We start from the raw sequence: 27,129 nt of genomic DNA on the forward strand, positions 1-27,129 counted from the left end.
AGGCTTTTATGGCATCAAGTGACAGCACCGCTAGATCTTCGTCTCTATCCTGGGTCTCTGCTATAACATGTTAAAGTCTTCTCAGGTTTGCTTTGGCGTTACGTCCTGGAACGAAGCCATTCTGGTCCTCATGTATCAAGGATTTCACCGCCTTCGCAAGCCTTTTGGCTAGGATTGTGGTCAGGATTTTACTATCATAGTTTAGCATTGCGATCGGGCGGTAAGAGTCACACTTGTCGCTGGGTTTATTAGGCTTAAGTATGGGGATGATTATTGTTTCTTTCATCGAGGGTGGTAGGATTCCAATTTCGTAGGCCTCTTAGTACACCTCGTGTAGGATCGGGTGAGGGTCGCCTCATATGCCTTGTAAAATTCTGGCGAAAGTCCGTCGCTCCAAGGGGCCTTGCATGTGGCCAGCGATCTAATCACCTCCGTCACATCCTCTGTGGTAATTTCAGCATCCAGCAGGTCTCTCTGGTCTTCCGACAGTCTTGGGAGTTCTATCTCCTCTAGGGTGGCTCTTATAGCTTCAATAGGTATCTTGGGTTCGTGAGCATACAGTCTGGAGTAGAGCTCAGCGAAGGCGCTGTTGATGTCATATTGTGTCCTGTGGGTTGTCCCACTTTCATCTGTAATTTCGGTTGGAAGGTGCTTTGGAAACTCGTGTTTGCATAGCCAGGCCAACATTCTACCAGGCTTATCCGCTTCCTTGTTTGCCTTGGCCGTGTAAGTCGTGTAGTCGAATTTGGACAGCCTATTCCAGGCAGCGAGGCCTTCCTCGTGGGTTTTCCTTAATTCGGTCTCAGCGTTTGTCGAGGTGTCCATCTCGGATTCGAGGTGCGTTATCTTAGCTTCTAGGTCTTCTAGTTCTGCTTTCAGTTGTTTACGGATGCCTCCCGCGCCGGATAACACCTCTCCTCTCGTCAGCACTTTCATGGCTTCCCATAATGTGGCCCAACTTGCCACCGAGCCCTTGTTGATGTCTAGATAGTCTGTTAACTTAGTACCCAGTTCCTCCTTGAATGCTTGGTCTGTGAGTGCTGCCGATGGTATTCTCCATAGCGGAATTGGTGGTCTGGGTCCTCTGATTGACCATTGCATAACCAGCGGGGAATGGTCTGATATTGATCTGCCTAGGTATTCAGTGGATTCAACCTGTTGTGCCATTTCTCGATCTACGAGCATATAGTCGATCCTCGTGTGGACCTTGTGTGGGGCCGAGCAATAGGAATAGCTCCTTGCAGTGCGGTGTTGTTCCCTCCAGATGTCCATTAGGTCTAGATGATCTATTGTGCTGTTCAGTGCTTTGGTTGCAGCATTGTGTGGTTGGCAGGGAGGATCCGATCTGTCCACAGCTCCGTTCCTGATGCAGTTGAAGTCGCCCCCTCACACAAATAAACTTTCTCTAAACTGTGTTAATTTAGTGGTTAGCATGTTCAGGTGTGCCGGTATTCCGAATTGTGGTAGGTATGAGTTTACTAGGCAAATTGTCTTGCATTCGATAATACCCCACATTATCAGGAATCTGCCCTCTTTATCAGCCTCGTAATCTAATAGTTGGAATGGCACGGTTGGGTTCACCCATGTAAATACTCGTCTAGCGAACTTGGAGTAGGACGCCCCTCTCCCGGTGCCGCCCAATCTCTCGGATAATTTGGTTGTGGCTTCCTCCGTGAGATGAGTCTCTTGGAGTAGTGCAATCAAAATCTTTTTCCTGCGCAGGTAGGAGTGTATTCGATTCCTTCTCAAGTACGTGCCCATTCCTCTAATGTTCCATGTCATCACTTTAAGTTGGGTTGCCATTCCGTCGGTCTGTTGGGTTCTCCGTTCCGGTCCCCACTGATGACCCGGAGCAGCCGTAGCTCGTGGTTGTGATATTTCGAAACCCGGGTTCCATCGTGCTCTTGTGGCTGCTCTCCGGGATCGCCCGGACTCCCGTCACTCCCTCCTCGGTATTTTGAAGACTGCTTAACTAACAAACATTTAACAAAACTTAAACTTATGCGCTCAGCCACTCCATTCTTCTCCCGGTGCTCAGGCGCTCTCATGCCTTCTGGGCCCATCCGGGTATCAGGCTCGAGCGGGGTCGGGCAGGCGGCTGGCCTGTACTCCAACTGTTCACGGGGGGTAAAGGCCCTGTGCCCGGCGTGGGGACGAGCAAGGGCTGCATCTATGTGGCTAACTGTTGTTTGGTTTACCTTCTTGGTTCTTCTGTGCTTTATGCCTGCAGCTACTTGCAAGTTGTGTGTTCGCCCCTGCCTTAGGTTCCTACTTTAGGGGCTTCTTAGTTGTCCTTGGGGTGGTCGTCTTTGCCATCTGCTAAGTTGTTATTCTCCAGCCACAAGTTGGCAGCCGCTGGGGTCTCCAGGAAGATTGCATGACCCTTATGAATCACCTTCAGTCTGGAGGGATATAGCAACATGTATTTCAAGTTCAGGTGTCTGAGACATGCCTTAATTGGTACAAATGAGTTTCTTTCCCTCTGGACTTTCTGGGTGTAATCGGGATAGATGGTTATCTTGGAGTCTCCTTTCTCGATGGGCCCCTCTTCTCTAGAGTGTCGTAAGATGACTTCCCTATCCCGAAAATTGAGTATTTTAGCAATTATTGGGCGGGGATGGGAGCCGGGTGGAGGTCTTTTCTGTAGGGATCTATGCGCCCTTTCAACCGAGAAACCCTGTTAACTTTTCGGCTCCTATCTCCTGTTGTATTAGGGTCTCAATGTAGGCCGTTGGGTTCGAGCCTTTGCTTCCTTCAGGGACTCTAAGTATTCTGATGTTGCTACGTCTGGCCCGGCCCTCTGCCTCCTCGGCCCTGGCCTCGAGTTCGGTTACCTTTCTTTCCAGGTTGACCACTTTAGCCCTCATGTCTTTTGTCTCTTCAGAAGTTTCTTTTATGGTTGTCTCAGCAAGTGTCACTCTTTTGGTTAGATTGCGAGCATCCTGGTGCATGAGTTGTATTTCAGATTTGAACTTGCTAATTCTGGAGTCTATGAAAGTCTGCAGGGATGCAATGGCTTCCAGCACCTGGGCTTGATTTTCGGATGGCTCTGGTGCTTTTGCCGGGGCGGATTCAGGGGTGGAGGATCCTGGGCGTGGTGCAGACTTCATTTTGGTGGTAATGTAAGCCTCCATGGTGGTTGTCTTTGCCTTGTTCCTGGCTGACATTGTGAGGGGCTACTGGGGGCTTCTCTTGGACTGTTTTAAGAGCAGCAGTGTCCGTGCCACGTGTTAGCCCAAGGGCGTCAGCCGAGGGAGGGGTAGTTGAGCTGGGGTTGGGTGTACTCCTGCGGTCCCTGCTCCCACTGCTACTCGTGAGACACGTGGCCTGGGTTCGGGTAACTCCTTGGGGGGGTCTCGTTGGCTCAGCAAGTTTGGGCGCTTAGTTTTGTCCAGGGAGAACGTTCGCCCCCATGTGCTCAGCTTGCGGCTATGATCCCCCGCACTAGGGGTGTTCAGTGACACGGGCAAAGTGCGTGCCCCCCCCACGGTACTCCTCACCTCCGACTCCGGGAGCTCATGGGTGTGTCCCCTCTCGGCGTCGTGGCCTCAGCTCTCCCCTGCATGTTGTGGATCTGGGGGCTCTCCCCAGCTGTTGTATGGGTCGAGGTTTGGGCTAGAGCGGTCCGCGGCGAGGGATGTGCCGGCAGGTTTTGGTGCCGGGGCGGGGTCCTCTTCGAATGCAGCCGCCTCCGAAATGTTCAGGGCCCGGGATCCAGACCCAGCTCGACCATGCAGGTGCCCCCGCTAGATGTTGTCGTGTGCTGTGCTTTCTGGTGCGGCGGGGCTGGGCTCCGCCGCTCGCCGCAGCGGTCCGTCCGCTGTTGTATGGGTTAAGGTCTGGGCTAGAGCGGTTTGCGGCGAGGAGTGTGCCAGCAAGTTTCGGTGCGGGGGCGGGGTCCACCTCGAGCGCAGCCGCCTCCGAAATGTACAGGGTCCGGGATCCAGACCCAGCTCGACCATGCAGGTGCCCCCGCTAGATGTTGCTTTCCGGTGCGGCGGGGCCAGGCTCCGCCGCTCGCCGCAGCGGTCCATCAGCGGTGGGTGTTGCGCAGTGCCAGGGGCGGAACCGAGTAGAGGAGTAGGCCCCTCTCCCAGATCGGTCCGCTTCAGGAATGAGCACCAGTGTGTGGGCTGCGGTCGCGATGTCAGCGGCCAGTGGTGGTCATTGGTGCCGTTTCCAGGAGGTGGCCGCCATCTTGGATCGCGCTGAAGGCGGGGGGGGCTCCTTGCGAGAGGGACCACACGGGTCGTGGGGCCCCGATCCAGAGCAGGATCACAGGATTATGTCGGGAACCGGTTCCGAAGTACTCAGAACTGTTTTTCTATAGTGCAGGGAGGTTTTGATCAGACGAAAAAGGATCTAGATGCGGCGTCCCGGCCGGAGCACTGCAACTCAACCTCCTACCGCCATCAGCTCCAGGCCACACCCCCCCCCCCAATGCTGGTGGTTATAATTGATTCAGAGACTTTTGTCCTATTAGGTGAAAGCCAGAACTCATGCAGTGGAACACAAATAGGATGGAGATAAAATGTGAAGAGAAACACACATCCTATGGGTGTATTTGGTCATTTACCAACCCGATGACTAGCCATGGCTATGTTAAAACCTATGGAGATGAGATCATAAAAACTATTATGTCCTTGAATCCATCTCGAGCACCTGGCCCAGATGACCTCTCCAACGCCAACCTAAAATCCGCCCCCGAAGAATGGGCTATCTTTTTTTCAAATCTTCTTAACCTAATAGAGAAAACTAAACAAATCCCCTGCAGCTGGACCCTAGCAATATTGATTCCGATCTATAAAGCTGGCGACAGGAAAATGCCAGAGAACTACAGACCCATAGCCCTCCTGGACCCCCTGGGAAAGCTGTTCGTGGGATTCTTAATGAAAAAACTCAATACATGGGCAGCGGAAAATGGCATTCAAGAAAAGAGAAAAACTGGTTTCGCTAACTAAATCGGCACAAACGTTAATCTGCTGCTTCTGAATATGATTAAGTACAAAGCAACGATAAAGAAACAACAAGTTAATGCTGTTTTCATAGACCTAAAAACAGCATTCGATTCTGTGAATAGAGAAAAACTATGGTCAAAATTAACATCATGGGGCTGCCCCCCATCCATTCTCAATCCAGTCAAACAACTCTACTCTAATACATCGATCAGAGTCAGATTAACGAAAGACTGTGCAGTAACAAAAGAAATCACCACCTGGAATGGACTGAAGCAAGGGCTGCTTATCTATGTAACTTGTATACTTTTGGTTTTGTTCAAATGATTCACGATCCACTCTTGAATCCACTGAAGATTAACAACGAACCAATAAATACCTTAATGTATGCAGATGACATCATTGTCATGGACAAAATTCAATCAGGTTTACAAACAATACTGGACAAAGTGGGCTTTTTTATGAAAGAGAATGAGCTACAAATTAACATTCCTAAAACCAAGTTAATGAGACTAACAACTCTGAATAGTACCAGGCGACAACATGCGAAACTACAGCAAGAAGATAAAGAGATTGAAGAGACAAAAGCATTCAAATATCTAGGCGCCATGATAAACCTGTCACCAATTGAACAAGAATGGAAAGATCACATTGAGAGGAAAGTAAGACCCTTAGCCCGCCTAGGTTGTTTCTTCCATTGCAAATTTGGGACCTTTACAATAAAATCAACAATCTTACTATATAGACAAAGGTGGTCCCCATTCTAACCTACGCTGGAGAAACAATAATCAATCAACAAACAATGAAATGGCACCACTATGAGGCCATCTTTTGGAGGAAAACTTTGGCTTTACCTAAATCATTCCCAAATCCAAGAATTCCCTTCGAACTGGCACTTCAATCTCTAGAATCTATAATTACTTGGAAAAAATTGATCCTTTCAGAAAAATAATTTGTCAGAACAAAATTCCATCTTTTTGAATACTCAAAGAAAAAAAAGAAGAACCCTGTATATGCGACAGCTCTTCAATACTGGACCAACTAGATAAAGAAGAGAATGAAGGCTGAAGAGATCAGTGAAGATATGCTAATAAATAGACCACAGTATGCTAAAAGAAGAGTTCAGCAAAACGATTGGATTAAATCAATAGAAGAACAATCAAAATATAAATGATCTTTGAACTGTTCAATAGAATCAAGAGCTCTCAATGAACTGCCAGCATACATGTTTTCCGGAACGATCAACAAGAGACCTGTTCCTACGCTTTTGTATATATTACCGACTTGCGACTACCTAACCAACCTAAAACATCCAAATACAATGACCACAGATTGTCGATTTTGTAAGAATGAGAACACCAGAGAGACATTCTTCCATGTAATCATGGTTTGCCATGCTTTGACAGAAAAAATAAATTTGTTCAAGGACTTTTTCCAAATCTCTCAGAAACAGATGAACACACACGAACGATGGGCCCATCTCTTAAAAGGTCATGACAAGAATCTAATTTTAACAGTAATCAAATTTTGGACTGCGATCCTCAATGACAGCAATCCCCAACAATTGAAAATATAGATGTTAACTTTTTTTTACTCTTTTTTCTTAAAATGTAAATGTCATAATGAAAAGTTTACCAAACATACCATTAAAAAAAAACTAAAAAAAAAACCTATGGCATTACCACTACCTGCCCTTCACCACCAAAACGTAACCTTTTTGGAACTCTTTGAGAAAGCTCTATCACAAAGTGACACCAACTGTGTTGCTATATAGGGCCTGCCAGTGTTATTTCTAAGCATTCTTTTAGTGTTTAACTAATGTATTGCCACTGTAAATGAGCTCCTGGTAATGTAAAAAAAACTCTTAATGTGTGTCTTCAGACAGTTTATTTTATAAGCAATATCTTTGTCAATGCCTTTGTCCCTCGCACTGAAGTACTGTCTTAAACAAGCAATCGCAAGCCAACAGTTTTGGCTTGCCTATAGGTGTTAGACGTTTGCCAGCCAATGGCATCATATGCCCAGGTACTCGCGTCGTTTTCCAGTTGTTCCCATTTTATAGTCAGGTGGTACCCTTATGGCAGTTCCTGGCAAATGCCTATCCATGCCCAATCAAAATCCCAGGCTGGTGGCCCTGTCAATGCATGGTGGCTTGAGTTTGTCTCCGGAAGTGAACGTGTATATGCCGAGATGTGGGTGCCTTGCTTGCTATGCCTAGGGAATCAAGCTGCACCCCACTGATTTAGACCAGCATGGCCCTGTCTGAGAATGATAAGGCTAGGATGGCAAGTGTGACCAGTTTCAGATCTTCTCATGCCTGTATTACAGTGGGGCTCTGACCTAAATACCACGTATCTTTGTCTGTGCGGAAGCGCAGACTACTCTGCCAGAATATTTCATGATTTAAACTAAGTACTGACTTGATAAACTCATTATTTTTGAGTAACTTAACATAGTTTGCATGCAAACAGAATACATCATGTGTATTGTTGTCTTGTTTGGAAATGATGATGTAAAACCTGGGTGTTTAGGTAGTGCCGGAAATAAACCATGAACACCTTTAAAATAACACGAGAGAAGAGCGTTTCCTATAATGTTGCGTGCAAAGTTTAAAAGGTGTACATCTTTTAAAACTAAAAAGCAGTATTTAAATATTTCCTAAAGAGTGCAAACAGAGGTGCATTTAATATTTGGACCTGGGACCAATGCCCATGCCCCCATGCTCTGCCTCTACCCCTATACCCCCAAAAATACAAACAGCCAGGGCTGCACAGGCCCTCCCACTCAGGTCGTATATTTTTAACGTGTCTCAGAGGTCAATTATTTACAACCGGAAGTGATTAACAGAAAGTGATTAGAGATGCGAAAAGGTAACAGGCATCGACCATTGCTGTGGCACTTTTTTCTTTAAATTATATAGGCTTTTAACAAGCTATTTAAGTTTGATTGTTGGGTGATTAGAAATTAAGGGGATACAGAACAAGCTGTTCAGGGGTGGACTGGAAACTAAAAGAGGCCCTGGAAATAATTACTGGGGACCAAAATAGGCCCTGGAAATAATGTTCAAAGTGGCCCCATGTGACACATTTTCAGCAAGCCCAATGCTTTTCCTAAGAGAACATTTGAAAATACCACACAAAAGAGGCCCAGGGTGCAGAGGCCCACCGGGAAATCTCCAGAGTTCCCCATAGGCCAGTCCACCCCTGAAGCTGTGTGAAACAATGACCTTATCATGCATTTCATTTCACTTTGTGTCTGTATGAGATTTTTTTGTAAATTCTCATTAATGTCTTTGCTGGAGCCTATAGGCTGCCATTCTGGGTGGGGAAAATAAAGATACAATCATAAGGGGTCATTTTCCAAGTGAAGCGGAATACAAGAAGTGGTGATAAATGCATTTATCTCCACTTTTTTGACTGGACAGGATTTTGTATGATTTGGCAGATGAACCTGGAGAGCAGAGGTCCCCCTGCTAAATAAAATAGTTTTTCCCCCATCATGTATTTTTATGTTGGCAGAAAACCAATGGGATTTGTCGGGCATTTACGCCTGGTGAAAGCAGGCAGATTCCAAAAGTATCCATTGTGGTAGGCTCCCACAATCGTTAATTGTGGACATGATTAACTCTTTCCCAGATAAGTAGTGGAAATGTAAAGAGCAAAGGGGATTTTCGCCTGTGTTTTACCCTTTACTTTTCCAGTACTTGGTTGAAACAATTACAATTACTGAATTGCCCCTTTTGCAAAAATTGCAAACAGGAGTTGTCCATTCCTGGGCAATTTAGGATTCAAAACAAAATTCTCCTCTTACTCTTTTCATCAACATGTTTCTACAATGATGAATACATTGTCAGGTTGATTTATCATGTGACTAAAATGGAGTATTATTTTAGGTATTCAAAACCAAACTTCAACACATATTTGTACCAAGTTGCACTTGGAAGATGCATGGTCAAGTATCTAAATTTCAGGCTGGGCTCAAATTCTGCCTTTACCACTTAACCAAAGTGTGTGATCCTGTACAAATCATTTAATTTCACTACGCCATACCTGATAAAATGAGGTGCATAATAAGCAATTCCAAATGTCCCACTGAGGGTTCACACACACACACACACACACACACACCTTTCTTTGAAAATATCAGGCTGCATTTATTGAAAATAATTGTGTTATTCAATCGCAAAACAAAGTAAACACATGAAACAAAAGGTCATCATGGACAATTGCATATTATAACTAGTATGTACAGAACATTGATGCACAGGGGCATGGCAGGAGAACAAGGCCCTCTCCTCGCTGCCACACCCCACCAGGAGCGATACCAGGAGGCCGGAAACCCCTCAACCTGCACAGTCTGCCTCCACATGCAGCTCTCCCAGCCCTAGCATTCTCTCCTACATGCTAGCACTCCCTCATACCCTTAACTCAATTAAAATGTGCTGAAAAAATGCAATGTAATTTTCTAAGAAACAAAATCTCATATTCCTTGCTTCAGTATTCTAGGGGGGGGGTCTATCTTTCACATAAAATGGAGGGAACACAAGCACCTCCTCTGGGGCCTGCTGAGAGTAGCCACATTGTTCAGGAAGGCATTGTTGGGCAAACACCACCTGAGATGGCACAAAGACTGGGGGCCTCACTGCTCAACCCTCTCAGAGGAGGAGGAGGCGTAACCCTTGATTTTCCCCAGCCAGGCTAAGAAAGACATGCTGGGGGCTGGTTGGAGTAGGTGGGAGCGGAGGTAAATGGGAATAGTGATTAGGGGAGCTGAAGGAAGGTGACAGGGGTGGGGGTGAAAGGTGGAGGAAGATACAATAAAATAGCAAGGGGAGAGCACATGGAAAGGGAAGATAGGTAGACTGATGTTGAAACACTATTTCCCTTGCATCTCCTTTTGCTCTGTACTGTTTATTTTATAGAGGGGTGCAAATGTATTTTTCCAGATCTGGGAAGACTTTTTTTGCTGGCTAATGGCTCTGGGAAATCTGGATCAATGCCAGCACTTGCTTCAGGGTGCTCCTATACCCATACTCAATGCACTTTGGGCCCCCCTGATCACAAAACTGGCCCACCCAGTTGAATATTCCTAGACCCAGGCATGATAGAAGGGTTCAACGTGTGGGGTTGTCCACATTATCCCAATAAATAAATAAGTTAAACATAACTGTTATGGTGGCTGGACCTGTGATCACACAGGTCAGCCGGATCAGTGCTGGGGGCACGTAGCACACCAGGACACTGCTGTGCTCACACAGCTGGATCGTTGCATTGCCGTGGTCACAGGGCCTCATTAGGACCCAGGCGGAGTGGGTTTCCGCCAGCGCTAATCGCGGCGGACCCGTCCGCCGTACTACGAGTTCCCTTAGCGCCATGGAGGTTTTCTCCGCCTGGTTTTACCAGGCGGAGAAAACCATGGCGCTACGGGACCTCGTTGTTAATTACGCCACCGTATTTTACGGTGGCGTAATTAACTCCTTCCCCACTCCCATTATACCCTATGGGGCAAGAATGGGAATGGGGAAGGGCAGAATGGGGATTGGGGATTTACCGCTCCGCCGAGGTCGGAATGGGGCGGTAAATCCGCCAACCCCCATGGCGCTATCGACGGCTTTCCGCCGTGCTTCGCGGTGCATTTAGCACCGCGAAATCCGCCTGGGTCCTAATGAGGCCCAAAGACTTACTTGGTTGCCGGGGGCACCGGGACTTCAACGGGGCTGTGAGCACACGTCTGTACAGTGGCCTGGGGGCACACAGGTTGCACACACAGATCTGTGTTCACACCGACCAGTGGTGTGACTGCGGTACCGTGGGCACACAGTGTCACCCTGCAGGCCCGAAATGGACGAGACAGAAGTGCCATTCCTGAGTCTGCCGCCGTTCTAACGCACGTGCCAGCTGAGGCTCCTTTTATTGGGAGCCAGTCAAGACCGAGTCATGACACACATTCATAAAGGGGATAACATCACAATAATTTGCAGGAATATTTTGAGCCCATCTAGCTAATCACGCTACTAAGCAAAAACTCACTTCGGCAGGTTTCTGCAGTGCAGACGTCATTAAGCAGGCATTCGCTGTTGCTAGTGGGATTAGTGCATTCACGCCTATTATCTGTTTGCCATGTTTTTTAAATGTACCTGCTCTGTTAACAACAAAGAAACTCGAAAAGCCAGTTTCCTGGCTCCAGGGAGGGCTCAGTCCAAGCGTATCCTTGCAGCGAGCAGCATTGGGAAGGGAAAACCGAACACGACGATACAAACAACAAGGAAGGGCAGCTGCCTTTAAACAGCTCCCAACTCCACATCGCTAGGTATGAATAATTCGATGTTTTTTGCAGATATTGTGGGCGCTTTTTTAATAATTCTTCCTTAGTAATGACGTATACCTTAGGGATAGTGATGCGTTCATCAAGGCTCAAGTCCTAAACATAAAAGTGAGGCACTCTGACACACGCAACGGGAAGTGACGTCACAGGAAGTGAACCTATCGCACAGTGAGATGTGCACATTTCATTCCATGTACGTTTTTTAATTGAAGAAAGGGCACAGGACAAATAAGCATTTGTCAAGAGAACAGATTTGCCGCTAACACTGATCTCTAGTAATACAATGTGCGTTCGTTTTATATCTATAAATCTGTGACAAAACATGTGAAGTAGATTCCTGTGTCCTGTATTTGCCAAAGTCATTGCGTGCTACTTATGTGTGCCAGTAGGAGTAGGGGCAGCGACTTTCTTCCAGAATTGTTCTGTTTTAGGCTGTCTGGGAATGTATGTGGCAGCCACTCCTTCACCTGCAGCCTCACAAGCAGAGCTTTGCAAATGGCCCTCTTAAGGAGTTTGGAGGTATTTCAGAGGAAAATCTTCTGAAATACCACCAAACGGATTTACCGTTATCACCACTTGGTCAGGTGGAATTTCTGCCTGATTACAAGTGGTGGTAGCAGTGTAAATCCCCCTTTTTTGGCAGTATTACTGGGGTGGAATTAACGCCACAGTGATTCCTCCAATTCTGCCGATTTTTGGGTGTTGAGTGGCAAGATTTACCTCCAGGGTTTTGCTGAAGCTAAAACCAAAACTCATTTGGCGTAGTGGTAAAATTGAAGGTAACTGAGTTACCTCCAATTTTACCATGTTGCGCCATACTCGTAATGAGGCCCATTGTCCGTTTTTTGTAGTCTCGTTGGCTGCTTTTTGTATGTGATCAGTCTTGTGTTTCCATTTCTAGGGCCAGTTGACCAGGAGACTAAAATGTCTGTTGTGATCTCAATGTTGGAATGGTAATCCTAGAAAAGTCTGTAGAGATAAGTTGTTTTTAAAGAATGATTCTGAGTAGTGTTCAAGTAACATAATCATTTATATTAGTTAGCACAGAGAATAGGTGCCTGATGCCTTGGATACAGTTCCGGTCATGAGAGGCCACACAGACCAATGGGGAAATATCTTGGCAGGTGGTGGGAGTAGGCAGGGGCAGGACTGGAGAGGCTGTGTATGACAAGGGACAGGGCAACGGGGATCCCAGGGGGAACACAAGAAAGCCGCAATGATGCGAATATCTTACCCAAGGTAACTCCGCTCAGAGTGTGACTGACCAATGGGGACCTGTCTGGAAAGCCGGTGGGAGTGGGGAGGGGTAGAACCGGAGATGCTGTGTATGACAAGCGACAGGGCATCGGGGATCCCAGGAGAAACACAAGAAAGCTGCAATGATGCGAAAATCTTACCCAAGGTAACTCTGCTCGCAGAGTGTGAGTGAACATGGGCCAGAGAGCCCAAAGACCGGAGAATAGATCTCTGGTGCCTTCTGATACAGTTCTGGTCATGAGGAGCCACATGGAACATTGGGGAACTGTCTCAGCGAGCGATGGGATTGGGGAGGGGCGGGACTGGAGATGTTGTGTCCAACAAAGGACAAAACAATGGGGAACACAGGGGAAACACAAGAAAGCAGCAATGAAGTGAAAATCTTACCCAATGTAACTTTGCTTGCGGAATGTAAGTGAAAGTGGGCTAAAAAGCCCAAAGCACAGAGAATAGGTCTCCAATGCCTCTGATCTGTTTGTAAGGGATTTCAATCAGGCACACACCCAAGTCCCGCCTAGCATGTAGTGCGCAAATGAAACCCTTATTTATTTTTGTCTATAAGTTCAATATTCTGAATGATATACCACTCATATCACACCCTTCTCAAAATACCCCCCTGGTCACACTGAACCAGGAATCAGGCTAGTTTGTAACAGTAAATATTTATTTATTTAGAATTTAAAATCACAATATATTTTTAATAGGTAACAACCATCACCAAGGGGTGACAAGAACAATGAATAATATCTTTCATGCATCGGGAATCAGGTAAAGAACACAAACAAAAATGCAGCAAAGAAAAGAATACTTTTGGGTTGGTTTGGAACAGATAGCACTGTGGTTAGAGGTTCCCCCTCAACCCACCAATAGGCAAATTAAATAGATGTGAGGCGAGAGCAGGTAATCAGGAATACAGATCAAACAGAATATCACTCCCACCTTCCCCCCTTAAACACAAGAGAAAAATGGATTTGACTTTTCAACTGTCAGCTTGGCTTTGAAACTGGCTGAGCAAAAATACTAAGGCCCTCATTACGACCTCGGCGGTAGCCATGCCGCTATTGGCGGCATGGCTGCCGCCGAAATCGCGTCCGGGTCCGGGTTCCCAGAATGAGGAATTACCGGGCCATTCCGAGTTTGGAGGGCCCGGTAATTCCTCCTTCTCGGAACCCGGGCCCGGACATTCCCCATTCCCATTCCAGCCCCCATAGGGCTGAATGGGAATGGGCGAGGGAGCAAACAACGGGTCGATTACGAGTGGCCCGTTGTTTGCTCCCTCCTCCCCTCGCGGGACCCGGTCTGCACGTCTGGTAAAACCAGACGTGCAGACCGGGTCCCGCGAGGGGACCTCGTAATCAGGGAGGACGGGGTTGACGGCGCCGGCACCTTTACTGGCGCCGTTAACCACGTCCCGCCTGGGTTATAATGAGGCCCTAAATGTGTCCAAAAGTGCTTAAATTATTATACATTTCTACGGGAGCCGCTTTGAACAGATGTGAACAATCATAAGCAATGATTTAATCAAAAGAAAACATTTAGAATCTCAAAGACAAAGTGGGAAATAATTTAAAGGCAATTCACACGTGTAAAACTTTTTCAAATGTAAATTCACGGCAAACTTTTACTATGCGACTTTTTATTAAAACGGGTCAATTGCACTGTTGTGGATGCAGGTAAGGATTTTAGGTATCAGTGGGAATTGACATTTCGGTTCTATCTTTAAAACTGAGGGAGTTATGGAGGTTTTAGTGAGAGATGTTTTACGGAAATAAAGACATGAATTTGGACAAAAACTTCAGTTTAAATTCAGATAATATGCGTTATGCTTTTACTCAAGACTAGAGCATGAAGACTAGACAATAAGGTTGGGCCGCAATAAGCTCTGAGACTGATTCATGACTTCAGTAACAGATCTCAAGCACCTTCCCCGGCGGAACCAGTCCACGCACTCAAAGTGGGATTTTTGGATGAGAGTTACACAAATAAAAATGACTATGAAAATGACGCTTTAGCAAATAGACAGAATACGATAGCATTAAAGATTTTGACCCTGTTACTGGTTATGGAGGTAAGGGTAGTTCAGAGATTTAGGGTGGAACAAGATAATGCAAGGTATACAATAGTTCTCTAGCATCCTGTTAATACAATCCACTCGGATTTAAGATTTTAGGCCTGTCAAGATTCTGGTCAATGGATCGGGTCTGACAGGGAAAGACTGCACATCAGGCGTGGGACTGGATCAGCTAGGCCGGTCACCGGAACTGCACAGGATCTGCCCTATTTGTTTCTGGATATTTCAATTCAGTGGGATTGCGAGTTCATCAGGCAAGCATTATGGTAGTAAGCCAGATAGTTTCAGGATGCTTCCTCACACCACAGCGCTCCACTGGGTCGTAAGGATTAGTTGAGGATTGATTGAGGATGGAGGCCTAACTGAAAATGGTTCAGTTACTGCTTGGCCTGGTGATTGGCATCTGGATCTGGAAGGATGTTAAAACTGGATGTTGAATGCTGGATCAGCATGCTTCGCTGGAATCAGAAGAGAGCATGTGTATATGTTGTCAGATGTCTCTATTTATTCTTTCAAATGACATCACAAAAATGGGTGTATGGGCCGGCTTAACTAAGCTTGCCCCTGTGAACTGGGATTGGATCAGAGCCTCATCTCCGCCTTGCATCCAAGAGATTGGATCAAGGACAGATGATGTCAAGTTTTATGGTTTGGTTTTTACAATCCTTAGAAACCTCCCCTAGCCACTAGTATCAAATCAAATTTTGTCCTAAATACATATTTATACATTTGTAACCTCTATGAATATCACATACAAGGATCACATATTTTATGGAGTATCTGTTCGTCAAAATCCCACAGCTATGAGACCTTGTTTCGTCTTTTGGCAGCATTTTGTCCATTTGTCCATGAAAACATTCTCCAAACTTTCATCCAAATGTACACAAATATGCGTGTTTACCATAGGGATGTGTGTGCAAAGTTTAACAATACTAGCATAAATACAGTTTCCATAAAACCACATATATTGCCATTCCTGTTCAGAACATGCTACATAGTTCCACCACGTTTTGAAATGTAGGGCCAAAAATTAGACTAACAACTTTGCCCTTTTTATATTTTTCACCACTTCTGATAGCGAGTTATAAGTCTCTAAAAAATGTTTATTACATATTCTTAGCAGCAAATGGTCTGCCTTTTGTCTGTCACTGGAGGCAAGGAGCAGCCCCCCACCTTTGGGATTTCCTTCTGCAAGCCTAGTTTACAACCTTTTCACACATCCATTTCCTGGCCTGGAGAATATGCCATTGTTCAGTCGCTGGCTGCAGACAAAAGTTTGTCCTACCCCACAATTATCATGTGTCAGTGAGCATCTGCTGAGAGGAATGCCCTCCCCTTGGGTGGAAACCTCTTTTTCAACTTTTTGCAGGCCCAGCCAGCCTAAGTAAAATGTGTACTTTCTTGATTTAAAAATCAGCACAACACAAACTTGTTGCATCAGATGATATAGATAAATTACATTCTCAGACTTAAACCTGTGGGATCAAAACAACTGAGATCAGTGTTCCTTTAAGCAATAGCCCTTTTATATTTGCTAATCCGGCAGATCTTTAGTTTTAGACAACTTTAAGTTCAATCAGGATAGCCCATTTGACAGGCGCTGTCACTCACAGTTAGCCCAGTGTGGCTGCACACAGATGTTTGACAGGAACTGTCATTCACAGGCAATCCGGTTTTGCTGAGAAAATGTTTTGCATTTAACATTTCAGGACCTTGTAGATTCAAAGTGCTTCATTAGATTAAATGGATTTTAGCACCAAGCAAGATTTTGAGTGTTGGACAGTGTTATTTACAGGCATTTTGAAGTTTCAGCAACAAAGTAAATGTCATTTACAGGCGAATTTTGGAGTTTCACTTGCAAAGCGCTGCTGCTCCCTCTGCACTCTATGTTTATTTGTCATAGAGCTCACTGGCACTTTCTCTGCATCGTGTGCTCTGTTCCACCACACATGACCCATGGGTGGCAGATTGTGCAGCCATCTTTTTGTGTGTGGAAAACGCAGTTTTGAAGGTTTTGGCGCGCACTAGAGTTTTGCTGCCATTTTGCTGTTTCTCACACCATAGATAGCAGAGTGAGGCCACATAGTATAGCAGAGTGGGGCAATACATCCCACAAGTTCCGGTCATGAGGAGTGTTAGGTCAAATTTCCCTGGTATGTTACCTCTATATTTATGGACCCTCCCCAACTTTTTGCTTTTGTTTCAGCCTCCTGACTGTCCTGACTTTCTGCCAGTGAAGCACAGCCGTCAGCTGACCTCCACTGGGCTTTCGCTCATCTTTATGGGGAAACCGACTTGTCCTTCAGGCAGTCAGTACTGAGAAACTTTGTTTCTCTTAGTCTTATTACTTTGTTGCTACTTTTGGCAACTGTATTTCAGTGCGCAAAGTACATTACTGTACCGCGCACTAGAGTCCTAGGGTCCTAGCGTACTTGGGCCCTAGACATCCCATAAGGATTTTTAAGTAACTGGACAATGTGCCTAGGACTAGACTGGTGACAGCAGAAGCTTTGTCATGTATTTTTACATTTCTTTACCGAGTTATATCACGCTTATCGCGTTTGGCTCATGACTGTGGCTAGTGCCCGTCATGACAGTGCTGCAAGGTTTTATGCCTTCACGTTTGGCCATTTTGTCAGTTGGACTTCCTCCTGGTCTTTGTGACCTCGGGAGTCCCTATTTGGACATGCATTCATCCGCGAAAGCCATCGCTTTTTGTGGGCTAATGCATGTTGCGTGTGTGGGTATCCAGGAAGAGGGCTGGGACTCTTGACCACTGCTGGCGTGTATGAGTGGGGCAGATCTTCTCATTGGCCAGCTGGGTGCGATCACTCACTGGACTTTGGGATATGAGCAGGGGGCCTGAGTGCAAACCCACAGATCACCCATAGGTCTGACTCGACCTATACACACAGCCAAGTATGAGAGAAGCAAGCCAAGGACTATCCCGAACCGCGTAGAGACGTTTTGGCACCCTGATCCCGTTATTGTCCAGGTAGAACCCTGCTTTGTGCTCGGTCTCTGAAGACCTGCAATGGTGCTTCAACTTTTTGGAGTGGTGGGACCAATCACTCTTAAAGCCTCCTTGTTGCCCTGCAGACGAGCTTTCTCAGAAGTGTCCCTGGGCCCTCCATTGGACTGACCAGCTTGTACCTTGGCACCTGCGTTGGAGCATTACAATATTGAGTTTTGTCTCGAGCTTTGGGGAAATCCTAGTTCACTGCAAAGCACCTCCTTGCCAAATTTCATTGACCCAGCTGCTTTGGGCCACGAGAGAGGAGTGTGCGTTAGACCGCAAGACTTGGGTGCCCCTGTGTCAATGTGCGACTTTCCCACCTTTCTTCAAGTGTCCTGAGACCAGCAGCATTGGGGCTTTCTTTGTCCTGCATTCATGACGAGAGATCCAGCACCAGTTGTAAACCAGACCGGCAACTGCACCCGCAGCACCTGTGCACATTGAAGCTTAACCAAGGAGGGGATTTCATACACAAGGTGACCATCTCCAAGCCTGCCAAGTTTGGATCCGGAGTGAGCTGAGGTGAGTAATCATACCACTTACTGGTGGCCCCTAGTTCTTCCAACCCATTTTTATGCATAAACAATCCCTTGTGGTCCTTGCCTTAGCTTGGGTGGCTCTTGTTTCCTAAAGCCATCTGAAAGTTGGGGACAGCCCTGTTCTCTGCAGCAGATCCTCCTCTGACCCTCTGAACCAAAATTCCACACTCCAGAATCCTCTTGCTAACTTTTCCTTCTCATTGATTATTGTCCTTTGTAAGCTTTACGCATATCAAAGCGTTTTTACGTGTAAACTTGAGACTGAGCACAAGGATCCAATATTCGTAGGGCTGGACTTTTAAAGCTAGAGATATTTATCTCTGGAGTTGGCCAATGTATTAAAATGTGTCTGCATTCCCTCACAACAGGTTTTGGTGGGAAACCGCATTTTACCAAATTGAACGAAAAGTGATTGTACATATATTTCACATAGTGTGTGTGTTCTGTTCTTGATGGTCGTGCAGATTAAGATACCTCCATCCCCAAGTACCACACTAGTAGAAAACCAATCACTACCAGTGCAGTCTTTGAGGCAACAGGTGTAGAATGCCGTCAGCCTGGAACCAGGAACACCGGAAGGACCCTTCAACCACTGTAAGGCAATGATTAGTCAGGTGAAGCAGTAGCAATGGACAGTAGTGTAAGACAACAATGTAATATGTCAGCGGGCTTACCCAAATGTGATGGCAAGAGTAATCTTGAATGGGGAAGGACAGCAGTAGGGTCGGTGGCAGCACTCTTGATGGAAAACACCTGAGCCAAAATATGTAGTATAGTGGATAATCTGTGAGCAATCCAGGTAGCAGTCACACAGGTAGTAATGAGGTCCATCGAGACCGTATGCCATGGTCTTGGAGGAATCGGTAGTGGCTGTAGCAGTCCCAGTGGACGACCCCTGCGTGATTTACATTGTGCGCACACTGAGCAGGTGTTTACGTAATTCTCAACATCACGTTTCATTGATGGCCACCAACATCGCCGTTTCAGTAGATCCAGCGTACGATGTTGCCCCGCATGACCATTGATAGCCGCGTCATGCGACCAATCTAGAGCCTGACTGCATGTGTCGGCTGTGGGCAGAAACAGTTTACCATGTATGAATGGCAACCCGTCCTGGATGATAGGGTCCCATTCTGCCAATGTATGAGGATTTTGGGAGACCCAGTGGCTTATGGTGGTTAACATGGATGGGGAAGGGGTACAGGCACAGATAACATGACCCTCCTCCAATAACGTGTCTGGGAACAAAGGAAGGGATTCCCCCCCTGGGGAGCGTGATAGAGCGTCAGCTTTCCTGTGGCCCGCCCCCGTTCTATGTCTGATCACGAAATCATATGCAGCAAAAAACAAATGCCAGCGTACCTGTCGGCTATTCGTGCATTTTAGGGAAGCCAAGTCCTGTAGATTCTAGTGGTCTGAATATACTATAGTCTGATGTTTAGCCCCCAGGAGGTGATGTCACCAGGTTTGCATTGCATCTTTGATAGCCAGGAGCTCCTTTTCCGTAACAGTGTAGTGTTGTTCAGTAGAAGTGAATTTCCAGGAATGGTAAGCCACGGGATGCATACGACCCGTGTTCGGACAAGATTGTGAGAGTACTGCACCCAGTGCAAAGGACGAGGCGTCCGCTTCTAGGACAAAAGGGAGGTCTGGATCGGGGTGTTGAAGAACGGGGCGGTGGTGAACCTCAACTTCAGGGTATCGAACGCTGCCTGATGTTCTGATGTCCAATGGTAAGAGACTAGAGGACTGGTTAGCGCTGTCAATGGGGCAACAATAGAAGAGAAACCAGCGATAAAACGCTGGTAGAAGTTAGCAAAACCAAGAAAGGACTGCAGTTGTTTAAGGCTAACAGGGGTAGGCCAATTCGTGATGGCGCAGACCTTTGACTGGTTCATGGACAAACCCCCGGGTGTTATGTAGAAGCCTAGAAACTCGACTTCAGTGGTGTGGAACAGGCATTTCTCAGGCTTAGCAAACAATGCATTCTTTTTAAGACGGGACAAGACTTCCCTGACGTGAAGGACATGTTCTTCCATTGTAGGGGAGAAGACTAGGATGTCATCCTGGTAAATTACTACAAAGACATCTAGGATGTCACTGAACACGTTGTTTATGAAGTGTTGAAAGGTAGCGGGGGCGTTGCACAACTCGAAGGGCATTACAGTGTACTCGAAAAGACCCTGTCGGGTGCAGAATGCCGTTTTCCACTCATCCCCCCTGCGTATACGGATCAAGTTGTAAGATCCACGTAGGCCTAACTTTGTGTAGATAGAAGCATGGGACAATCTATCTAGTAGTGTAGAGATAAGGGGAATAGGGCACCGGTTCTTAATGGTGATTGAATTCAGCCGCCTTTATTCGACACAAGGACGCAAATCCCCTTCCTTCTTCGGAACAAAGAAGATAGGACTTGCAGCTGGAGAGGAGAACGAACGGATATGACCTAGTCGTAAGGCCTGGTGGATGTAATCATTCAGGGCCTGTTCCTCTGATTGGGACAGTGAGTATATCCTGCCTTTTGGTATCGAGGCATTTGGCACTAAGTCAATGGGGCAATCATAAGGCCTGTGTGGTGGTAGGCCTTCTGCTGAGGCCTTGTCGAATACGGTATGAAAATCATGATATACAGCAGGGATTCCGGCCAGAACGGCCCCCAACCGTATGAGGTGTAGTGGCCGTAGAGTCATTATCCTCCACGGCTAAAGAAGCCACAGCTCCCAGAACGTTAGCAGGGTTGGACGTCATCTCTGTTTCCACTAGACAGAAATGCTGGCAGACCTCTGACTCAAAGAACACCTGTCCGGTTCCCCAGTTAATCAAAGGATTGTGCTGTCTTAGCCATGGTATGCTTAGGATGATACCAAATTGGGGGGTTGTGATGAGGTCAAAAGTCAACGTTTCCTTGTGGTTACCTTGGATTACCACTTCCAGAGGAGCGGTCTGTTGCTTAATAGGACCAGAAGCGAGGGAGGTACCATCCACGGCCTGTACAGGTTCAGGGAGTTCTTTGTTTATCAATGGCAGATTGAGTTGTTGGTCCAATGTGATATCTATAAAGCAGCCAGTGGCCCCTGAATCTATTACGATGTGGACTGTAGGGATCATCATTGCCTGGACTACAACCGGCTTAATGGGACCGAAAGCAACTTCAGAGGGGGTTAATGGAGTGCTCGCCCGTACCCCCGATCTCAAGGGCGAGCCTTCCGAAAACTCAGATTCTTGTTTCTTGGGCGACGGGGGCACTCTTTTACGTAGTGTCCATTGATGCCGCAGTAAAAACAGGCATTGTCAGTTCACCTTCGTTCCCGTTCGGTATGGGTTATGGGGCTACGGATCCCACCTATTTGCACTGGTTCTGGGGCTTGGTCTGCTGAGGAGGAAGGTTGGTGGCTGGAAAGACCTGCTTCCGCCCTGCGCTCGGTTCTCCGGGCGTCCACCTGCAAAGCCAGGTCTACTAGGTCTGTGTAGGCGGCAGGGAGGGACGGTACGACTGAGAGAGCGTCTTTCATTGCACCACACAGACCCCTATAGAATACAACTGCTTTCTTTCTCTGGCCAAGATGTTTCCGCAGACAGCTGATTAAAGCGGGTTATATATTCGATGAGTGTCTGTCTGCCCTGAGTGAGGTCTAACAATTCCAGGTCCCGGGATTGTACCTTGTACCTTGTGTCAAAAACCTTGGGCATCTTGCTAACTAGGAGGTCGAAATCGTAAAGTGCCGGATGATCGCTTTCTAATAAAGGGTTCGCCCATGTAGCTGCCACGCCCGACAAGTGGGAAAGCAAGAAAGCGGCTTTGGTGACAGAATCAGGGAATGCCTGGGGCCGACATAAGAAATGGAGCTTGCATTGGTTCAGAAATGTACGCTACTTCCTTTGGTCTCCCTGATATCTTTCTGGGGTTGCAAGGGGAAACAGGGTTGGGAGAACCAAAGGAGTAGGCGGTGTGGGGGTCGTGGAAGGAGCCGGCCCCTGAGGTGTGGCTTCTCCGAACTCGGCATCATCGGGTAAGGGGTGTCGGGCACTCTGGAGAGCGTCCAAGCGGTGGTGGATCGCTGTAGTGGCCGCAGCCATGTCAGGCCTAAGGGCTGCGACTGCTTGCATTAGAGCGGTTACAGGGTCCCCGGCGGAGGTATTCATGATCTGGACGACCAGAAGGCTTCACAGTCTGTTCTGTTCTTGATGGTCGTGCAGATTAAGATACCTCCGTCCCCAAGTACCACACTAGTAGAAAACCAATCACTACCAGTGCAATCTTTGAGGCCACAGGTGTAGAATGCCGTCAGCCTGGAACCAGGAACACCGGAAGGACCCCTCAACCACTGTAAGGCAATGATTAGTCAGGTCAAGCAGTAGCAATGGACAGTAGTGTAAGACAACAATGTAATATGTCAGCGGGCTTACCCAAATGTGATGACCAGGGTAACCTTGAATGGGGAAGGACAGCAGTATGGTCGGTGGCAGCACTCTGGATGGAAAACACCTGAGCCAAAATATGTAGTACAGTGGATAATCCGTGAGCAATCCAGGTAGCAGTCCAAGGTCAGAAGCCAGAAGAACAAAGAGGAATCCACAAAACACAGAGCCAAGGGTCGAAATACCGTGAGACACCAGTTCGCCGTAGTTTCAGGGGAGATCAAAGCAATCCAAATAACGTTCCGTGGTCAAAATGATTCAAGAAATCCAAGAAGTCCAAAACGCTGTGCAGCACTCCAACGAAGCAGCTGTGAAGCACTCTTTCCTCGTTTCCCCGATCCTTTTGACTGCGTGGGATAGTCACGTGACGCAAGTCATGAGGGAAACGTGGAAAGCGTGTCACGTGACCCTTGATGTGAAAGGAAATGCTCGCCGTCGTTTGGTCACGTGATTTGAGTCACTTTGTGTGCCCGTGGAAGAGTGCTGTTTCCGTATGCCCGTGAAATGCCTCCGTGCGCCCATGGACCAGCGCTACCTAGGAGACAAGCGCCAAGGTAGTTGCCAGTGCAAGAATGACTGCCGCTGAGTGTTTGCACGGCGGCGAGGACTGCAGGGGACTTGACGGATGCCAGGTGCAGGAACAGGGGTAATGGTGTGAGCGAGGGGACTGGTAGGTGTGACTGCTCTGGATCGGGAAGGCGTGACAGAGCGGGAAGGCATGACAGTGTGTTTAAGTAGTGATATTACTGAGTTTGTCATTATTCACTTGTGTTTGTTTTGGGCCCAATAAACAGTATATTTTTAATATACTACTGTCTAAGAGTAATTCTTGTCATCCTACTGTGTGTGCTCATCCAAGACCACAGATCACCCCCACTACTCCTGAGACCTAGCCTTGGCTGCCCTCCAAGCTACCTTGAATTGTCCTGGCTAACTTCACAGAAGTGTTCCCTGTTTCACTAACAAGGGGGGCCTCCTAAACATCTGTTCACCAGAGCAGAGTTTAGAAATTCATTCTAACAAGGAGCCACACAGACCAATGGGAAACTGTCTGTGCGGGCGTTGGGAGTGGGGGGGGGGGCGGGACTGGAGATGATATGTTGAACAGTGCTGAAACAAATATTACAGTACAGTGGTGCTGGAACAGTTTTTTGAGAGGCAGTGTTGGCCAGTGACAAAACATCATAACATGTATGGGAGTTGTGAACAAGGGGTGTTGCTGAATAAATTAGCTAAGATGGTCACCAGAGGGGTGTTTGGTGGTGAGTTCGATTTAAGACATTATTTTACAAAACATTCCGAGTGGAAAAAGTTAAGCACGTTTCCTGTAGAACTATGTGTGAAATTAGACTGGTGTTTTACTGAGACCACACCCTCCATCTCTCGTTGCAGGAAAATCATCAGGAACAATTGGAGGGTGGGGGGGAACTGAAAGTCTAACTGGGGAAAAAAACAGTCCTGAATCAATTTAAGCACCTTACATTGCTTTGCTTTTACATCAGTTCAGATGGGGGCCTTGTGAATTCATTTAATACCTAGCAATTTTCAACAGTACCCTACAAACGTTAGTCCTCTACAGCTCCAAATATTTTTGCTCGAGTCAAAAACATGTTTGCATGCTCGTATCGCCTGATGCAGGACAGAAAATAAATGTTGTATAATGGCAGTAGCCTTTTTTCAGCAGAATTATTGAGCCGCAGCAAAGGTAATAACCATCATGTGCAGCATCAGTATTACTCATCAGTGACTAAACTTTAGGTTCTCTCATCCTGACATCCCAAATCCCTCCCAACCGCCTTGCACCCTTTCTGACAGCCTTCATTAATGCTTCATTCACATCCGGCCTTGTCCTGCCTATTCTTAAAGAAGCTTGGGTAGGCCCTCTTCTAAAAAAAACTTCCTTAGACCCTACTTCGCTGAGCAACTACTGTCCTATTCCACCGACCCGTTTCTCCTAAAAATCCTCGACAAGGCTGTGCCCAATCAAACCCAGCACTTTCTTGAGTTCAACCTCATCCATGGTAAGACACAATCAGGCTTCCGACAAAGTCACGGTACGGAATCTGCGCTAATCGGCCTTAAAAACCAAATAATGGAATTCACAGACGAAGGCAAACCAGCGCTTCTCCTCCTTCTGGATCTTTCTGTTGCATTTGATCTTGTGGACCACAAGACCCTGAGTAAACATTTTACCAACGCAGCTCAATTCTCCACAGAAGCCACGACCTGGATCACCTCCTTCCTGGAAGGGAAAGCCATGAAGATGTTCTCTAACCAGGCGTGTGCAGCACCAACCACCATCCACTGCGGAGTCTCCAAGGGCTCCTGCACAGCACCAACTTTGTACAATCTGTTCACTAAACACTCAGGTCCTCATTCCTCTCACGGGCTCCTATGACCAAGATGCTAAGTCTCTCCACATTATCTACACCACCATTCAAGCATGGATGGCAGCTAATGGGCTCTGTCTCAATGTAGACAAAACTGAGATTCTCATAGTCGGCCCTAAAGAATCTCTCAGCAAACTCAGCAAACAATATAGTGACTTCACCATTGACAATACAGTCATCCCTGTCTCACCTTCAGTTCAGACCCTATGGGTATACTTGGACTCCACGCTCTTCTTGTCATGCCAGGTGAGCGCTATCGCTTCCTCTGCCTCATTCACAAATAAACTAATAAATGCAGTCAAACCTTACCTGTCTGAGCAGAATTGCCTCTCAATAGCCAGAGCCACTGTTGGGGCCAAATTAGACTATTGTAATGTCCTTCTAGCGGGCACTGCGGTAAAAAATGTGAACAGACTTCAAGCCATTCAAAGCAATACACTCCGAGCCGCATTGAACATCCTTAAAAGAGAGCACACCTCACATGCCAGGTGTGCGGCCCACTGGCTCCCTGTCAAAGAACGCTTACCTTCAAAACGCTTACCATAACTCATAAGTGCCTGGCGCTCACAGCCCCCTCCTACTTGTCTGAGAAGATTCACAGAGCCACCTCTGCTAGACCCAAGAGAGCACGCCACGCCAACCAGCTGTGCATTCCCATTATAAAAAGAGCCAAAGCAGGCCGCGCCAGCTTCCCTCATATTGCTCCCAAACTATGGAATTCCCTACCTAACACTCTCAGGGCAGAGATGTCACATTTATCCTTTTGGAAAACCCTGCAAACTATGCTATTTAACTACCCCTTTCCTTCCCCACTTTTCATCCGCCCTAGTTTCCCCCCAGGACTCTCACCACCTGTCTTGTGTAACTTCTGCACGTTTGAGTCTCCCCCCGCTTTTTCGTTATACTTTTGTCAGTAACCTTGTATTACCTCACTGTAAGCAGGTTCTCTGTAACCATGAACCACAGTCAGGCCATTCTCTTTTATGTCTCCCTGTCTTCCTCCCTACTGCTCTGCTCATGTAACTAAGTAAGCCTGCCTGTAACAGCGCCATGATGCCCCTGGGCTGCTTGTGCGCTATATAAATGTTAAAAAAATAAAACGAATAAATTTGTTCATATACTCATCCTGGGCACTGCCACACAAAGCTTTTGCTCTCGCACCTTCAAACGACCCCCGCCCCATCCCATACCTTTTCCAGGTTATTCGGATTTCCAGTCACTGGTACATTCTTTCTGACCTACACTCCTTTTACGTCAGGTCAGGGTCCTGGCGACCAAGTTACGGAGTGCTTTATGATCACTCGTTCCACTTGATCCTTTGGTGTTGTTATTTCTCTGTCCAAACTGAGAGGTCTATGAAGCGGTCTTTGCTCACTTCAAAAAATTAACTCAAATGTCTCAGCCATCATCAAAAACCCTACAAACAAACTACTGTTTCTGGTACATTGTTATTTTATTTATTTTACTGAACACTGTAATACAACAGAATTGTATTTCAAAGGGTCACAAGGCTAAATAGGAAGGGAACACAGGAGCGAAAAAACATTGGCAAAACAGTAAATATACAGTTATGGTCCTACTAGGCCTTGTGGCATTCGGACGTGCAAGTGCAGTGAAGAGAAGTGCAGGAGGTAGGGATTGGTCTGGGGGCAGAAAATGGACATGTGCTGGTAGGGGGGCCTGGGAGGGCAGTGCCAAGGGGAGCCAGGAGGAGGCCTGTGCTAATGCGGGTGACTGCCAAAGGTGGGATGCAGAGCCACCAAGTAGGGGCCGGCAGGGGCAGTGCAGTGAGGGGGAGGTGCTGCTATCGACTGGCTAGAAGGGCCTGGTATCTTGTGAGATTCATGACGATCAGGTCACCAGTCTCAGCGGCAGTGGGGGGATTAGCAGGTAAGGGAAAGAGGGAAAGAAGTAGAGAAAAACAGAGTTTTGAGTATTTTCCAGAACTTGAGAAGGTCTGGCTCAAGTGTGAGAGCGGCAGGGAGGCTGTTCAAAAGGGAGGCCCCAGCTGAAGAGAAAGATCTGCCCCCCACTCGCTGCTTGGAGAAGCGTTTGACAATCAAAGAGTAAGAGGAGTGGAGGGCTCTGGCAGGGGAGTATTTAGGGAGGAAAAGTTGGAGATAGCATTGTCCCAGGCCCAAGAAAGACGTGTAAATGA

At 47.0% G+C, this 27,129-nt stretch overlaps 1 protein-coding gene across 5 annotated transcripts in view; it reads left to right on the forward strand.

Annotated features, from left to right (window-relative positions):
• Positions 1 to 27,129, forward strand: part of LOC138497336 (beta-Ala-His dipeptidase-like) — a 596,337-nt gene that overhangs the window by 85,716 nt on the left and 483,492 nt on the right. Inside the window, exon 1 of one of the 5 annotated variants that reach the window (XM_069620730.1) lies at positions 11,158 to 11,264. The exons of the other annotated variants lie outside the window; for them this stretch is intronic. The gene's annotated coding sequence lies outside the window, so the exon portion shown is untranslated. Of the gene's footprint in view, positions 1 to 11,157; positions 11,265 to 27,129 lie in introns of those variants that run through there. 5 annotated transcript variants of the gene reach the window in all.

The sequence above is a fragment of the Ambystoma mexicanum genome, chromosome 5q (genome assembly GCF_040938575.1).
Source record: "Ambystoma mexicanum isolate Mex_15411 chromosome 5q, UKY_AmexF1_1, whole genome shotgun sequence".
NCBI lineage: Eukaryota > Metazoa > Chordata > Amphibia > Caudata > Ambystomatidae > Ambystoma > Ambystoma mexicanum.